This window comes from Kogia breviceps, chromosome 5 (genome assembly GCF_026419965.1).
Source record: "Kogia breviceps isolate mKogBre1 chromosome 5, mKogBre1 haplotype 1, whole genome shotgun sequence".
NCBI lineage: Eukaryota > Metazoa > Chordata > Mammalia > Artiodactyla > Physeteridae > Kogia > Kogia breviceps.
The window spans coordinates 79,653,139-79,670,274 of NC_081314.1; the positions used below are offsets into that span (position 1 = coordinate 79,653,139).

General features: G+C 34.9%; 1 protein-coding gene across 10 annotated transcripts in view; it reads left to right on the plus strand.

Moving 5' to 3' along the window:
• The window catches only part of ZNF148 (zinc finger protein 148), a 127,985-nt gene that overhangs the window by 31,468 nt on the left and 79,381 nt on the right, over positions 1-17,136 (plus strand). For 6 of the 10 annotated variants that reach the window (XM_059064374.2, XM_067034392.1, XM_067034390.1 and 3 more), the window contains 2 exons: positions 656-736; positions 8,869-9,004. The gene's annotated coding sequence lies outside the window, so the exon portion shown is untranslated. Of the gene's footprint in view, positions 1-655; positions 737-8,868; positions 9,005-15,919; positions 16,023-17,136 lie in introns of those variants that run through there. The other 4 variants (XM_059064375.2, XM_067034396.1, XM_067034397.1 and 1 more) reach the window with 2 other exon arrangements.

Below are 17,136 nucleotides of genomic sequence, written 5' to 3' on the forward strand. Positions count from 1 at the left end.
CACATATCCCAGTTACAGGAAGAAAATTATATATGTCCAATATCAATGCAATACCAACATGGAGTGTTAATTTTCTGTATTAGTCTCTATTAAAAGATTGATTATAGACATTAAAAAAGTATTTATGGACCATTTAACTTTATTAAATATCTTTGCCTTGAAAATTTTAAATTCTTAACATTTTTGTATTTTCAAAAACTATATTCTTAATATAATTAGACTTTGAGCTCAGGGAAATGTTACTTTGGGATTTTAACAGGAACTAGTACTATTTGAGTAATTGAGAACATCAACATATGATTTTAGTGAAATACATTTTGTGCCTTCCTTCCTATTTTAAGCTGTTTATGGTAATTCTAGTTTATTACCCTGATTTTAAAGAAATCCTAACCCTCAGCTAGAAGTTAAATTTGAAAAAGTCCAGTTAGTGTCTGGGTCATTTCTTTTCTTCATGATATCATTCAGCACTGATGGGTCATTACAGTTGAACTAAGTGTTGTAAGTGAAGTAATTTTATTTAATCCAATAGTATCTACCATGGAAAGAATTTTGTCACATTTAGCACATTTTGATATACCTATTTTACCTGACTTTAAGAATATGTCTAATCCTGATTTTTTGGGGGGGCATAACCTGTATTTTTGTACTTTTATAGGATAGAGGGAGGAAGCAACAGCTTGGAAATTCGGCCAAGTGATCTGGCGGGATGGGCATTTGCCTGACCTATTTTGTAGAGGTAATCCAACGCTGTTTTACTCAACCTCTAATTTTTACCTGTGATAGATGCCCGTATACTTGAACATGAACACACCTATCACAGCTGTTGGGTAGTACTCTGCATTTACTGGACATTCCCGTCTTCTTTTATACTTCCTTATATATAGCATGAATATTACATAGCATGATATCACTATATACAGATATGAACATCTATACATTGGAAAGAATTAATGTTATTAGTTCTGTATGAAAACCATTATCTTTTCTCACTTAACAAGATTACTTGCATTTCTCTTTCTTAGGCCCAGGTTCCCTTATTTTAGGAAGAACCATGATCCTCTCCTGTCTTGTTGGGCTATGTTGGTACATATTAGACCTGTGCTTTTATCTTTAAAACAAAGTGAAAGAAAATTAAATATTTTACAGGTTTCAGGGTATTTACATGTTTGTCAGTGGCACATATTCTCATGTCATTATTAATGATCATAAAAATTCAAAGATTCTCATAAATTTTATTTGTTTTGAGAATTCTTTTAAAGCAAAGGTGTGAAAGTTTTAGCAGTTTTAAGATTTCGTTTAACACTTCTCACTTCTTACTCAGGTTTATTATAAGAGGAATATATACTTATGCAGTAGAGAACGTTATAAATGTAAAATATTTTAAAAAGTCTTTTCTTATTCCCATTTACTGTTAACATTTGTGTTAACAGTGTGTGTGTATCATTACAGACATTTTCCATGTATAAGCAGAAATTTATATGTATACCTATATTTACATAGTTTTTATAAAAATGAGATCACACTGTACATGTTGTTTATTATCAGCATGTCTTTTTTGTTATTAGCTTCTGTATCTTTGCATATCATTCCTTCTTATTTCATTCTGTGTAGTATTCCTATATTTGGATGTACCATAATTATTTTAACTAGCCTCCTATTTATGGATATTTAGGTTAAGTTTTTTTTGCAGTAACAAATGGGAATATAGTGAATATTCTTGGATACATCTTTGCACATATTTAAAAATATATTTGTAGTATAAATTCCTAAAGGAAAAATTGTTGGGTCAAAAAGTATGTGCATTTAATAATTTGGTGGTTGAATTGCCCAACTAAAAAGATTGCCCCAACATCAGTAGTCTGGGAAAATGGGAATCTCTTTATCTCTTTGATAATACTAGCTACTGTCAAACTTTTAGTATCTGTCAGTTTTTTGTTGTTTAGTATTGCTTTTCAAAATTTCATTGTGAGTTTGAGCATTTTTTTCCCCATGATTATTGGCCATATATATATTTTCAGTGATCTGTTTGGTCATGCGTTAGGCAGATGGTTTTTACTCAGTTTTTGCTTATCTTTTAATTTTATTTTTGCCTTGTTGAAGTTTTAATTTTGTATGATTGTATTTAGTGATCTTTTTCTTCAGGGCTGGGGTTGGGGTGGGGTTTCCTGTGTAAGGTTTAAAAGGTCTCCCCCACTGATTGTAGGACTCGTTTTTCCCTCCACATTATAACATGTCTGAATGACGTGAATTGTTTGTTGGCTTGTCATGGTTTGGCATTGTTTTTTTTCTACATGACAAAATTAATTGTGTTTCTTAAGATTGGTAGTTTTAGCTTGGTAGTTTTAGATTCAGTGAACTTGAAAAGTTATATGGGTTTTCTATTACTTTTTATGGTTTAAATTGTTTAAAATCTTGATTTATATTGAATATATTCGGTATAAGCAATAAATCTAGAGATCAGCTTTACTTTTTTCCAGATGGCTTACCATTTGTCCTCATTCCCGTTATTGAATGATGCATTTCTTTTCTACATATTTGAAATGCCACATTTATGGTATACTGAATTTCCATGTTTTTTGGGGGGTGGGGTGGGGGGGTGTCTGTTCCTGAAATCAGTTCAGTTCATCTGCCTGCTTGTTTTTTGTACTAAGAATTCAGTAAAGGAACTGCTTATAAAATCAATTATACATAAATGATTTTTTAATACAAATAGTAGAATTAGGGCTAATAAAGGAAGAAAATATATACATTCACAGTAACAACTAAAAAGATAAAATGCCTGGGAGAAATCTACTTGAAAAAAATTTTAAAACTCTACTGAGGGATGAGACAGAAAATTTGAATCAATTCAGATTTTTTTAAAACATTTTTTATTTCTTTAATGATGTATCTATTTTATTTATTTATTTTTGGCTGCATTGGGTCTTTGTTGCTGCACACAGGCATTCTCTAGTTGCGGCGAGTGGGGGCTACTCTTCTTTGTGGTGCGTGGGCTTCTGATTGCAGTGGCTTCTCTTGTTGTGAAGCATGGGCTCTAGGTGCACAGGCTTCAGTAATTGTGGCTCACGGGCTCTAGAGCGCAAGCTCAGTAGTTGTGTCACACAGGCTTAGTTGCTCCGTGGGATCTTCCAGACCAGGGCTCAAATTCCTTTCCCCTGCATTGGCAGGTGGATTCTTAACCACTGTGCCACTAGGGAAGCCCTCAGCTCAACTTTTTAATAGGAAGATGTGATATAAAACTGTCATTTTACTATAGAAATATAATTGATTTTTCCTTATTGATCTAATATCTTGTGCCCTTGCTGAACTTGTTTATCAGTTCTCAGTGGCGGTGGCCTTGCTGAACTTGTTTGTTTATTCGTTCTCTTAGCTTTTTTGTGGATTCATTGGGAAATTTCTACATACAAGATCACATCGCTAGAGAATAAAGACAGTTTTATTTTGTCTTTTCTAATCTGGATGCCATTACTTGATCTATTGATTGCTTGGTTGGTTGGTTGGTTGATTGATTTTGCCTGCTCTATTTTACTAGCTGGAACTTTTAGTACAATCTTGAATAGAAGTGGTGAAAATTCACATCCTGATTTTTAGGAGGAAAGCATTCAGTGTTTAACCAGTAAGCATGATGTTAGTTTTTTGGTTTTTGTGTTTTTTTTGTAGATACCTTTTATCAGTTTGAGGAAGTTCTCTTCTAGTCTTAGTTTGTTGAGATTTTTTTTATCATGGGTAAGTGTTGAATTTTGTCCAGTTCTTCTTTGTTTATTGAGATAACCATGTGGTTTTTGTCCTTTAGTCTCTTAATATGGTGTATTACATTAATTGATTTTCAGATGTTAAACCACCATTGCCTTCATAGGGTAAATATTACTTGGTCTTGGTGTATATATAGGCCTTTTTTAAAATCTGTTGCTAGATTCAGTTTACTAATATTCTGTAAGGATATTGTATCTGTGTTTATGAGAGACATTGGAGTGTAGTTTTCATGTGATATCTTTATATCAAAGAAACTCTAGCTTTATAGATTGAGTTGCAAAATGTACCCTCTTCCTCTGTTTTGTGAAGGAGTTTGTGAAGGATTGGTATTTCCCCCTTAGATATTTGATGGAATTCATCAGTGAGGCCATTTCTTTGTGGGCAGATTTTAAATACTAACTCAGTTTGTTATATTCAGATTTTTCTGTTTCCTCTTTAATTAGTTTATGTGTCAGTAATATATGTCTTTTTAGGAATTTCATAAAAGTTGTTTAATTTGTTGGCATATATCTGTTCATAATATTCCTTCCCGTATAATTCTTTTAATTTTTTGTGAGGTCAGTGGTAATATCCCTTCTTTCATTCCTAATTTTGGTAATTTGTGTTTTTTCTCTTTGTTGTTGTTAGTCTTCCTAAAAGTTTGTAAATTTTTTTAAAAAACAAGTTATTCTCTATTTTCCTGTTTTGTATTTTTTTTATTTATTTAATTTTTTTTTTTTTTTTTTTTTTGCGGTATGCGGGCCTCTCACCGCTGTGGCCTCCCCCGCTGCGGAGCACAGGCTCCGGACGCACAGGCCCAGCGGCCATGGCTCACGGGCTTAGTTGCTCCGCGGCATGTGGGATCTTCCCGGACCAGGGCACGAACCCGCGTCCCCTGCATTGGCAGGCGGACTCTCAACCACTGCGCCACCAGGGAAGCCCTATTTTATTTATTTTTGCTCTAAATTTTCAATATATTTTTCAGCTTGCTTTAGGGTTTAGTTTGCTCTTTTTCTTTTAAAAAATATTTTAATTAATTAATTGATTATTTATGGCTGCCTCGGGTCTTAGCTGCAGCATGTGGGATCTTCGTTGAGGTGTGCGGGATCTTTCCTTGTGGTGCACGGGCTTCTCTCTAGTTGTGGTGTGCAGGTTTTTTTCTCTTCTCTAGTTGTGGCACGCAGGCTCCAGGACACGTGAGCTCTGTAGTTGTGGTGTGTGGGCTCGAGTGCGTGGGCTCTGTAGTTTGCTGCACGTGGGCTTTCCAGTTGAGGTGTGCGAGCTCAGTAGTTGTTGCGCACGGGCTTAGCTGCCCTGCAGCATGTGGGAACCTAGTTCCCCTGACCAGGGATCGAACCCTCGTCCCCTACATTGGAAGGTGGATTCTTTACCACTGGACCACCAGGGAAGTCCCCTAGTTTACTCCTTTTCTGATTTATTAAAGTGGAGGCTCATGTCACTGATTTGAGACTCCTCTTTTTTTCAGTATACTTAAAGTTATATAATTCCTTCTAAATACTGCTTGAGCTGCATCCCATTGATTTTGATGTGTTTGTTTTTGTTTTCATTCAGTTAAAAATATTCTCTGGGGCTTCCCTGGTGGCGCAGTGGTTGAGAGTCCGCCTGCTGATGCAGGGGACACGGGTTCGTGCCCCGGTCCGGGAAGATCCCACATGCCGTGGAGCGGCTAGGCCCGTGAGCCATGGCCGCTGAGCCTGCGCGTCTGTGCCCCGCGACGGGAGAGGCCACAACAGTGAGAGGCCTGCGTACTGCAGAAAAAAAAAAAAATTCTCTAACATCTCTTTTAATTTCTTTTTTGACCCATATGTTATTTAGAATTGTGAAGTTTAATTTTCACACACTTGAGAATTTTCCAGTTTCTAACTTACTTGATATCTACTTTAATTCTGTTATGGTTGGAGAACATACTTTGTATGACTTCAGTCCTTTTACGTTTATGAGGCTTGTTTAATGGCCTAGCATTTGGTCTGTCCTGGAGAGTGTGTACCTGACAACAATATGTATTCTGTTGTTTGCTGGAGTTTTCTATATGCCAACTAGGTATAGTTGGTTGAGAGTGTGGTTCAGGTTTTCTATATGTTAATTTGCTGTATAGTTATTCTGTCAGTTATTTAGAGTGGGGTATAGAAATCTCCAATGCTAATTGTTGAATTTTCTATTTTTCTTTTCAGTAATGTTATTGTTTTATTTTTTTAGGGCTCTTCATTATTTTAGGGTTTATAATTATTATTATATTTTCCTAATTTTTTGACTGTCATTTTGAAATATCTTTCTTCATCTCCAGTAATATTTGTCTTAAAGTCTGTTTTGTCTAATACTAATATAACCATGCCATCTGTCTTATGGTTACTTTTTCCATAGTATATATATCCTTGTTCCGCATCTTTTTACTTTCAGTCTTGAATTTAAAGTGTGTCTCTTGTTGACAGCACATAGTTGAATCTTGTTTTTGTCCAATCTGACAGTCTCTGCCTTTCCTTTGGGCTGTTTAGACATTCATATTTAATTATGGACATGGTTGGATTTACATTTGCCATTTTGCCATTTGTTTTATATATGTCTCTTATAGTTTTTGTTTCTTTGTGCTTCCTTTGCTGCTTTCTTCTGTGTTAAATGTTTTTTAATGTGCCATATTAATTACTCTATTGATGTCTTTTCTAAATATAATTTAAGATCTTTTCTTTGTGATTGCTATGGTGTTTACATTACACATTTTAACAGTTTGCTTATTATTAAGTAAAATATAGGAACTTTGCTCCAGTATAGCTCCATTTTCTCCTTCCTCTATTGTGCCACAACTGTTATGTATATATATTACATCCATATATGCTACAAACCCAGCAATACAGTGTTATAACCATTGCTTTATAGATTCTTACAGTTTTTAAAGATGTTAAGAGAAGAAATGAGAAAAATGTATTTTATAGAGTTTTTTTAGTTTAACCCACATATTTACCATTTCTGGTGTTCTTTTCTTCCTGTGTATTTAAGTCTGGTGTCATTTCCTTTCAACTTGATGGACTTCCTTTAGTATTTCTTGTATGGCAGGTCTGCAAAAAGTTCTCTCAGTCTTTGTTCATCTGAGGCTATGTTTATTATGCCTTCATTTTTGAAGGGTAGTTTTGCTGCCTTCTTGATTGACAGGTTTTTTTCTTTCAGCACTTTGAGAATGTGATCCCACTATCTTCTGGCCTCTGTTGTTTCTGATTGAAAGTCAGCTGTTAATCGTATTGTGGTTCCCTGCACATGCTGAGTAATTTTTCTCTTTATGCTTGCATGATTTTTCTCCTTGTGTTTGTTTTTAACAGTTTGGCTATGATGTGTCTAGGTGTATCTCTTTGTAATTATTCTCCATGAGATTCATTGAACTTCTAAGACCCATAGATTTGATATCTTCTAAGAAATCAAATTTGGAAAATTTTCTGGTGGTGTTTTATTAAAAAAAGTTTTTTTTTCCCTGCCCGTTCTCTCCTCTGGAACTCCAGAAATGTTGATAAGTTGTTCTCTGAGGCTCTGTTCAGTTTTCTTCAATTTTTTTTCCTCATTGTTCTTCAGATTGGATAGTTTCTACTGATGTATCTTCAAGGTCATCTATTTTCTTCTGCCATCTTGAATCCTGTAGTAAATTTTTTGTTTTAGTTATTATACTTTTCAACTTCAGAATTTCCACGTGGCTCTTTTTCATAAATTCTGTACCCTTATTGAGAATTTCTTATCTGTTGATTGTTTTCATAATTAAAAAAAGTTAAAGATGGGTTCTTTTTTAACATGTCTATAATAGATGTTTTGAAATCTTTGCTTAAACCAACATCTGGGAATGCTCAGAAACTGTGGTGATTGCTATTTTTCATTAATGTGGGTCACATTTTTCTTTTCTTTCTTTCTTTCTTTTTTTTGGTACACCTTATAATTTGTTGTTGAAAACTGGGCATTTTAGATAACATATTGGAGTAATTTCAGATTGTGACTCCCCCCTCCCTGCCTGCCCAGGTTATTGTTACTGTTGTTATTTTGCTGTTTATTTATATATGATACAATCCTAGTGAAAAAAAAAATGGTTTTTTTGAGCAAGAGTTCATCTGCAAAAGTAGACATGTGTGAATGTGGAGGAAAATTCTAAAATGAAAGGATACTGAGGGGTAAATAGTTCCATCAGAATTTAAACTTTTAAAAAATATGGATACAGTGTTGAAATGTTTTAAAAAATGAATGTCTTATACTTTCTGAAGTACAAAGATGGACTTATTACTGATATGTTTTAGGTGAGAAAGACTATTCTTATTGCCTTTGCACCACTGTAAAAACTGATATAAAATCATAAGATGTGTCATATCATCTGGTCTCCAAGCTTTCTGTGGAGGAGTAAATACAAATTATTCTTAATAGGTAGGAATGTAATATTTTTAAAAACCTCTATGGTAGGAAACTCCATAAACTCTTTAGTCTGTTACTAGGTTCAGAAATATTCACTGACAGGAAATTTTCTTCTTGTGTATAGCTTATGTTTTTCATTTTAATTTTTTGGGGTATGGAACACAGTCTCCCTATGATTATTCCCATTTTTGTCAGCTTTTCTAGTCAAAGATGACCTTGGTGATCATATTTCTATAGTTATTTAGTATGATTTTACAACTGTAATCCTTTCTACTGTGAATACATGTACATTCTGTATAGGACTAGTTCTGTTTGTTATTTTTAAGGCCTAGAATTGTGTTTGCTTCTCTCTTCACTTCATGACCTTTGCAAAGCAGATAAAAATAGTGTTATTAAGTGAGTTTTTAATCACTGATTTCTCTTTTGTAAATGTGTAGCTCTGTAACCTTCTGAATTTCCTTCAGTATCCCATGTCTCTGAAGTTGTACACTCCAGATCTAGGCAAATTATTCTTTACAAGGCCAGGGTTATTTCACAGTTACTACTTATCACTATTGTATTTTCCCAGTTTCAGATTTAAAAAGAAGTCATTGCACTGGTTATTCAGGCATAGCTTACTATTTACAAAGAGTGATCACTTCATTATTCATACCAGTTTGTCCATGTTATATTTGTACAGTATTTTTGTCTCCATAAGTAATGTGTTTTGTTTGTTGTGTTTTATTTTTATTTTTTTTGTAGGAATTGGATGGCATAAATGATTGAAGTGGTATTGAGGGTCTCTGAAGCCTATGAAAGGTAGAAACTCAACCATGATTTCTTTTTCAACTCTACAGCATTCCCTTCCTTGAAGTCTTCATTTTTACGTTAGTCTCAGGTAACTTCAATACTTAATTTTCATAATCATGAATAAGTAAAATTTTCAAATATGAAACCTTTTTTTTGGCTGCTAGAATTTCATGTTAAGTTTGTATAATAGTTTCTTTATGTTGTAGTATTTATATCTGGAAGAAACTTGGGATTTAATGTTTTTCTTGAGAAAACAGTGTTAAGAGAAAATTGATGAGTAATGATACAGCTTTGAGTTTTAAGTTTAGCCCAGGAAAATATGTGTAGCTTATTATGTAATCTTAGGTGAAATCTAAGTGGCAAGGTGTTTCCTTCTTTAACCCTTTTCCTCAGCAGGGTTTATTGCATTTTTCACTCACCTGTCATAAACGCATACATACCCACGTTAAATTTTCCAGGATTTCCAGGGAAACTATTTTCATATGTGGGAAAATTAGACCTGTTAATCAAATTTAATGGTGTTTGGCATATAATTTTTTAAATGTGGAAAAACATATGTTACTGTACATTTGTACATATTGTATGTTTGCCTATGCTAATATAAGGAAGCAGTCATGTAGATAATTTTAATAATCATTTATATTAAGTATATTAGTTAAAATTTAGACTTGTCTACTATGACAGGTGCTTAAAAATGTAGAAATACATTTATATTTACTTGAAAAGTCCATATAAACAATACCAGGATTATTTGGACACCAGAGTCATCATAACCTAGGCTTCTTTGTCTTGCTTTGCTATTCTTAACATGTGGCTTCTATCTTGTGGTCCAAGAGGGTTACCATTCATGTCTGCCAATAGAAAGAGGGAAAAGGGAAGAACATTTTCTTTTCCTTTTAGGAGAGTTGTGTATATCATTTCTACTTATGTCCCATTGGCTTTAACTGTTACATGACCACAACCAACTGCATGAGAGGCTGGAAAATGAGTCTTACCTAGGTCATTGTGTGTCTCACTTAATATTTTATTATTGGGCAAGAAGGAGAGAACAAAAATGGGGGGGATAGCTAGTTGTCTGTCACATTAGGGTTTGTCAGATTTACTTTCCATTTATCTAGTTGGACTAACATTAAAATATGTTATATTGTCTTAAGACATATTAACTCTTGGCCTGTGACAGTGCTTTGGAAATTGTTTTGAGTTCTGAGACAATTTTAGTTTTGTGAATAGTCATGGTTCTTTGATTAAATACTGCTGTCTTGATGTCATAAGGTGGAATAAGGTCTTAAAAGTTAAAAGTGACTTTTGAGAGAATTCCTCATTTTGTTTCACTGCCATTAGGTTGAAATGGTTTGTTTAACGTTTTAGAATCTTAAGGCAAGGATGAGGATCTTGGGTGAGAGGATCTTTTTAGCTACACATAAAGCTAAATGATGTGTAACTGGTTCCTTCTAACTCTAAAAAATCTATTATTCTAAATGTTTAGATCTCGTCAGAACAACTTATTCCCAAAGACATTATATACTTTATATTTTTGTAGATGAAAAATATTTCATTGTAATTACATTATATGGCTCTTGGCCTGTTGTAAATACTGTATTTTGAAACAAGTATCAAATATTGTATGTTTCTATTAGAGAATTTATTAGAGGGTTGGAAATTAGTTGTCAGTTTTCCATCATATTTTATGTCAATATCAACATATATTAACCTAGGTACCTTTTTTTTTCAGACTTGAGATAACAGTTTTGGTAAATTTTGTATACTTGTATCGAGTATTTATATTAGGCCTATTGATTTAACTTTATTAGAAAATGGTTATAAGGCATTTTCGGTGTTTTTGGCATTGAAGGCAATGAACACATTTTTAGTTTTATTGTACTTCACAAATAGGGTTTGTACTGTTAAGTGAGAGCATTTATGCAATGTTTAAAAATTAAAATTTTGATTTAAATAGTTAACACTTCTGTTTTGGAATGAGTCTTGGTTATTATATAGTACATATTAAAAGTAGCTTAGTGTATAGGGAAGTTTAAGAAGTATTTTTAATGTTTCTTTTATTATACAAAACTGTAGAAAATTTAGTTTCCTAATAGAGTTTTTTTTTTTTTTTTTTTTTTTTTGCGGTATGCGGGCCTCTCACTGTTGTGGCCTCTCCCGCTGCGGAGCACAGGCTCCGGACGCGCAGGCCCAGCGGCCATGGCTCACGGGCTCAGTCGCTCCGCGGCATGTGGGATCTTCCCGGACCAGGGCACGAACCCGTGTCTCCTGCATCGGCAGGCGGATTCTCAACCACTGCGCCACCAGGGAAGCCCCTAATAGAGTATTTTTAATATGAATGTTTGAATTGTTGGTATTAGCATAAAATGAGATGGATGAAACAACTAGATCTACCAGAATGTAGGGTTCTGTTTTGCTTGGATCTTTTTTACCTTTTCCCATTCCCTCTCATTTTTAAGATAAAATATAGCTGTTTCTCAACAAACAGTTGCCATAAATTTGATGTCTTACCATTTCTAAATACCATTAATTTCTTGTTACATTGTTGTTACAGTTATAGAAGACTGGTGATGAGTATTTGGAATGGAGAATATGCTTAGATTCTGCTTTTTTTTTTTTTTTTTTCCCGGTACGCGGGCCTCTCACTGTTGTGGCCTCGCCCATTGCGGAGCACAGGCTCCGGATGCGCAGGCTCAGCGGCCCAGCCGCTCCACGGCATGTGGGATCTTCCCGGACCGGGGCACGAACCCGCCCGTGTCCCCTGCATTGGCAGGTGGACTCTCAACCACCATGCCACCAGAGAAGCCCCATAGATTCTACTTTATTTGAGTGGGGCATTGGGCATATAGAGATGCCTGTTAACTTTGGCTTAAATATTTATAAATTATTTTTCTGTGGTTAAAAAACGATCACAGGTTTTTATTTAGTTGTCATTGTATAAAGTGATTTAGTCTGTAAATTCTCTTATTAGACATCTTTTATTGTTGCTAGCACTAATAAAAAGGCCATTTTGTCTAGTTGCCATTATTGTAAATGATGCTCCTATTAGGATGTTTTGAATAGTAACAATTTAAAAGTCAAAGGGCATAATTTACAAAATATGCTTTATAGATGCAAAATGGTAGTTATACAAAGGTGTATCTGAAGGGGTTTCTGAATGTAGAAAATCCCTAGGTAAGAGCTAGATTTTGTTTCTAAATTAGAGATGAAGCAGTTTTTGCTTAGATCAAAACTATACTTTTGAAGGATGAGAGGGAATAGAAAACTTCTGAGGAATGACAAATGGCAAATTGTTAACTCCATTTTGATCATGGGTTTCTTTGTAGTACCAATTTGATCTTGAGGCTGATTGATATTTGTATTTCTAATGCTGGTATTTGTAAGGTGTAATTTCTCACTGACTACATAGGTTAGAAATATTAATATCCAAATTAATGTGACTGGCATCCTCCAGACAGCAAGGAGTTTGTTGAAAATACTTTGAATCAGAAGTAATTTGTGAAATCTAGCTTTTTTTTAAAAAATCTGTTTCAGGTTCCTTTGAGTACTTCTCTTTTGCCTGTGAGTGAAGTTTCTTTATAGGTTGAATGGGTTCTGGTACAAGGCAGGGTATTATTGATTTGGGAGAAGATTTTGAGTTGGAAATTACTTTTTTTATAGAAAAGAATGATGTTTAGGTTCCTAAGCTTGCCAACTATAATCTGTTTTGACTCATTTAGTTGAAGTTTTACATTATTCAATAAATGTTGATGGAAAATAATATTACAGCCAAACTCAGTAAATAAAACAGAAAAGCAGTATCTTAAGTGAGATATATTTCTTTCACACTTGAATGCAGATTTAATTAAAGGTGATAAAGTGGCAGATCAATATTCACGTACATTCTGAAGGGGAAAGTAGGTGCTTTCAAGAATATTAGAGGATTATGGCACAAGCCTTCAGATCTGTTTTCACTTTAAAACTTTCAGTCCTCTTTTCTTTGATACAGGTAATATTTTTAGCATAGCTCCTACATTTATCAGCCGTATTTAGGATTATTTTTTTGATTTCCAAGTGAAAATGTGAAAGTAAAGGAAAAAGAAAGAGAGATTTTCCTAAAGTAACTTGGTAAAGGTTTGAAGAAAGAATTTAAGGGGGTATATGTGAATCCATGAAAAAAGAACGAGGAGAAATTTACTGAGCTGTGAATAGTAGGTAGAAGTGGAAAATAGGAATTGTGGAAGGTGTCTATGCATGCTGGAGGAGAAAAGGGATTCTGTGTCACGCAGAATTCTCCCATGGTAGCCATGAGATGGGAGTAGCCAACTAAGGATTGCTTCACCAAGCCAAGCAGTGGTAACAGGGTGGCTTCAGAGTGGGTGGGTGAGAACAGAATGAATTCAATGAGTTCTTAGTGTCCGGGGCCTTTTCAAGATGGAGGTAGTACGGTATGGTAAAAAGTGCATTAAACCAGGTAAGTCTGTTTTCAAATCCCAGTTTACATGCTAGATTTGTGACTTTGGGTAAACTTCAGTTTCTTCATCTGTTAAATGGGGATATACTATTACTGACTGTCTTGAGTGTTAACTGTAAATATTAAGTGAAGTAACATATCAGTGTGCCCAGCATAGTGTCTTACATCTGGTAGATCCTCAACACATGTTAGTTGTCTTTCTTCTCCAAGTTATAATCTGGAGATTATAATTATAATTATATTATAATTATAATCTCTGAATTTTATAATATAGACTCAAACCTATTAATAAATTTGGAAAGACATTTTCCTCATTAATTGCATAGAATTCCCATAAAAAACTCAGTAAGCATTTTAAGTTGAATTCCCATAATTTGTAGAATTTTTAAGTTGAATTCCCATTTTAATTTATAGAATTCCCATAAAAAACGCAGTAAGCATTGTATAGTTGATTAAAAATGAGTAGTAATGCCCAACTTGTTCATATATTATGCTTCTGTTAACTTTGTCCTCTGAAAACAAGCCCGGACAGTCCCCTCAGCTGAGAAAATACTTGTCTCAAATGCCCATGTGTTTAACTCCTTATTAAAAGCCCTGACTCAAAGCTTATTTACTCTATTTCAACTTATACAAATCTATAAAGCATAGTTTCTAATTGCTTGCACACAGTTGATTAGAAGCATTAAATTAGAAGGTCCAACAAGAAGAGTCAACTGTCTTTTCTGGAAGACAGGAGAAAGTGATGGCTGATAATTTATATTCTCTTTAAGTACCGCATTGCCATTAGCTTAAATGACTAGGGATTTCTTAATCGGCTGCAATTTGGATTACTTTTACACAGCTGAACCAAACATTTTTCAGTAGGAAAGGGTGGTGGGGGTGTGTGTGGGAGGAGGGAGAAATGAATGGAGCAGAAAGCTGAATTGTGGTCCCCTCAATATTCCTTTTACTATGCCTTCTAGCTTCTCTGGCAGAGGGATGGAGATGAGGAAAGAACAAAACTTGGAAGGGGGAAAAGAATGCAGCGTTTGAAGTAATCTGCTAAAGGGGATTTCAGAGAAATTGGCCTGAAGTGGGCCCCTTCCTTCCCTCCCTCTCTTACTAAGTTCTAGTCTTTAGCAATCTCTGTTCTGGGTAACTCCAGAAGGAGTGCCATCTTACCTTTAAGCTGCGTTAGTTGTAGAACATCATTGTCCGTCCTGTCTTGGACATAACAGCTCTGTGATTTTATATTCTTTGTCAGCTGCACAAGCTTCCTTCAGTTGCAGAATAATGGGTCATTACAAGGAGCTCAGGGTGACTTATTGCTTATTACTCCACCTAGTCCTTCTTTTTCCCCATTTGACAGACGCTCCTGGGAATGCAGATTAGTTGTTTATTTCTTTTTTTCTTCCAGAGCAGCCTTTCATGTAAGTGACATGACTTAAGCTTGCTTGTTTTCTTCCTTCCTTCCTTCCTTCCTTCCTTCCTTCCTTCCTTCCTTCCTTCCTTCCTTCCTTTCTTTCTTTCTTTCTTCCTTCCTTCCTTCCTCCCTCCTGTGTAATATTCCTGACTCCTCAGTTTCCATTAATTGTATAGATATTTGGGTAAAAAAAGTTGGCTTTTAAAAAAATTATTAATTTTATTTATTTATTTTTGCTGTGTTGAGTCTGTTTCTGTGTGAGGGCTTTCTCTAGTTGTGGCAAATGGGGACCACTCTTCATTGCGGCGCGCAGGCCTCTCACTATTGCGGCCTCTCTTGTTGCGGAGCACAAGCTCCAGACGCGCAGGCCCAGTAGTTGTGGCGCACAGGCTTAGTTGCTCCGCGGCATGTGGGATCCTCCCAGACCAGGGCTCGACCCCGTGTCCCCTGCATTAGCAGGCAGATTCTCAACCACTGCGCCACCAGGGAAGCCCAACAGTTGACTTTTTGAAGGTTTAGCAGGAAGAGACATTTAAATATTCACATGTTAGTGCAGATTGATAATATCAGTTTCCTTTCTTTACACTCAGCTGATCCTCCCTGAAAATACTGAAATTAGAGAAGGGAAGTAACCTGTGCTAACTTTTGAGCATGGGACCTTTTGCTGTATTTGGGTTTTTGAATGTGCAGAGAAGCACATAAGAGCTTTAACATAGATCATGTAGGAGTTAAAAGGGGGAAAGTTTAAGATAGTAAGTACATATAAGAGCGTTTCAAGGACAATAAAAAATATACTTTTCTTTATCATTTTTCTTAGGGTAGCGTTGTCCTTTTCCCATTTACCATGGGCTTAGTGAAATTAACTTTTTTTGTTTGAGAGCCTTGTTTACATTTCCTGTCCAGCTTACTCTGCCCAGCCACGGTTGAGGTGTGTGATACAAGTGGGGCTCACTTATTTGTCTATGTATCTTCTTCTTGATTTTTTTTTTCCACTTAATGTATCTTGGAAAACTTTTTACCCAGCACATATAACTACCTCATTCACTTTAATGGCTGTGTGTATTCCAGTGTATGGTTGAATCATAATTAATTTAACAAGTCTTCTATTATTGGATGCTAAGGTTGTTTCCAATTTTTTCCATTAAAAGGTTGCACCAGACATCCTTGTACATACATCTTTGTTTAATTTTTATGACTAAGCACATACATAGGATTGTATATACTTCTGGCAGCGAGGTTGCTGGCTCAGTGGTACGTACAGTTTTCATTCTGGCAGATTTTCCAAAACTAACTTTAAAACCTTGTCAAAGCAGTGTTCATTGATATTGAAATCTGTGTTGAAATCTTAGTATTTTCTGGTATTTAAGGAAAACTGTCTCAAGAACAATTTTTAGGCTAGCCAGTAATTTGAAATATATGGCTTAATTTGGGGTCATAGGAATAAGAAACCATATGTAACAAAGGAAGAGCGATTCCTTTTTCCATATATATGGCCTGTTTTCGAGAAAATTTTCGAGGAGGTCAAGTTTGCCTTCATTAACAGTATTTCCACTTCCCGTTTTATTTACTACCTGTATATTGAGGTGTGGTATCTTTCTGTTCCACATCCCTCATTCTGGCACTTTTTTGCAAACCTGCCTTTTTTCCCCCAGATATTCTCTCTCTCCAAAGTACTTTGACTTCTCAATACTTACTGTTTCAGCCTGATGTTACGGATAAGGTTAGTTTAAAAAAATTATGTTTTTATGTTTATTTTAATAAGCATATTACATATTAACACAGTATTATAGGTATAGTATATACATGTATTAGGATATGATAAATTTTTAAAAATTGATGAGGTGCATGACAAAAACATTGGAGATGAGGACCACTACTTTAGGGACATACAGACCTTGCATTGGGTTAGTAAGTCACTTTCAACTTTAGCTAATTTTTTAAAAAAAGTTCTGTCCTAGATCAGTTTGTCTAATATCTTTTATTAATGTCTTCTTTTAATAACTACTTCTTTTACTTCTCCCGTATTCTTTAAAAGCTCCCAAGGGTGTGGGTTGTTTTTTTTTAAATAATGATGTATGTGGCAATAGCAGATGTCACAGCAATAAAGGGTGACTTTGTGTATATATACGTCCGTTTTAAGTTGGGGGCTTTCCAAATCCTTTAGGAAGACAATAAACAGATTAGAAGAATATAATTGATTTGGTAAGGATTTCCAAAGAAATAAGCAAATTTTAACCCTAAGAGACTTAAATTTCACTTCGTTGTGGGATAGTTTATTCTCTAGAAATGTGATAAATAGAATATTTGAAGAGGACAGTTACTTGGTGATATGTTTTAAATGTTTGTCCTTTAGACTACTTAAAGA